The 1,045-nt window shown below is 21.5% G+C and overlaps 1 protein-coding gene across 3 annotated transcripts in view; it reads right to left on the minus strand.

Moving 5' to 3' along the window:
- LOC107639213 (ankyrin repeat-containing protein NPR4) overlaps window positions 1-1,045 on the minus strand; it is an 8,367-nt gene that overhangs the window by 5,299 nt on the left and 2,023 nt on the right. The gene's annotated exons all lie outside the window — the stretch shown is intronic.

A 1,045-nucleotide genomic window follows, 5' to 3' on the forward strand; every position in this document is an offset into this window, starting at 1 on the left:
TTCTGCGTATTCTGCGTATATATATATTCTTTTTGAAATAAAGATAATGCACATGCTCATTTTATTTTCTTTGTATCATTTAATTTATTTAGAAAAATAATTAATAATAAAAAATAATTAAATTTTAAATTTTTTAATCATAAATTAAATTTAAGCTAAAAAAAATTTAAAGGCACAAGCATACATATATAAAAAATTAAAGGCACAAGTAGTTATTAACGAAAAAAGTGTTGAGAATCCCTCCAAAACCGTTGCTTTTCCTATTTCTTTCTTCATTTGTATGTTGAAAAAAAAAAGAACCATGATACTGATCAGACCAACTTAAGGTTGCAAATTTATTTCTTCTGAGTTAAAATTAATATATAGCTACCAAAAATCTTAAGAATCAAAGAATAATAAATAAAATGGAAATATTTTTTATTTCACAATTAAAAAATTAAAGGCACAAGTATACATATTTAAATTTCTTTACATATATTTGTGCCTTTTGATTTTTTTTAGCTTAAATTTAAATTTTTTATGATTGAAAAATATAAAATTTAATTATTTTTCATTATTAATTATTTTTTCTAAATAAATTAAATGACACAGAGAAAATAAAATGAGCATGTGCGTTATTTTTATTTCAACATATATATGTGTGTGTAGAATAATATAAAATAACCATTTATGTATGAGAAAAAATGATTTGATTGCTTTTATTTATTTATTGGGTGAAAGATTCTGAAATATAATTTGTCAGCACATAATGTTATGTTATTAGAAAAGAGACAAAATATGTTAGTTAAAGTAGTGTCAGAAGTTTATTATTATATATTTTTACTTTATTAGTATGAGAGGTTTATTAGTGTGATGGGAATAGCATTTATTGAAATGCTTTTGATATTATATGTTCCATTTTCACTGGCAAGCACTTTTAAAACGGGAAATTTTTTTTTTCTCTTGTTTTTGCTGATGTGAAATGCGAAATGGTTAATAATTTTATCTTATTTTTGTAATTATGGTGTGCAAAAATTGATCTTTTTATTTTAGTATTCCTTAATCG

Source organism: Arachis ipaensis, chromosome B04 (genome assembly GCF_000816755.2).
Source record: "Arachis ipaensis cultivar K30076 chromosome B04, Araip1.1, whole genome shotgun sequence".
NCBI classification, from domain to species: Eukaryota; Viridiplantae; Streptophyta; class Magnoliopsida; order Fabales; family Fabaceae; genus Arachis; species Arachis ipaensis.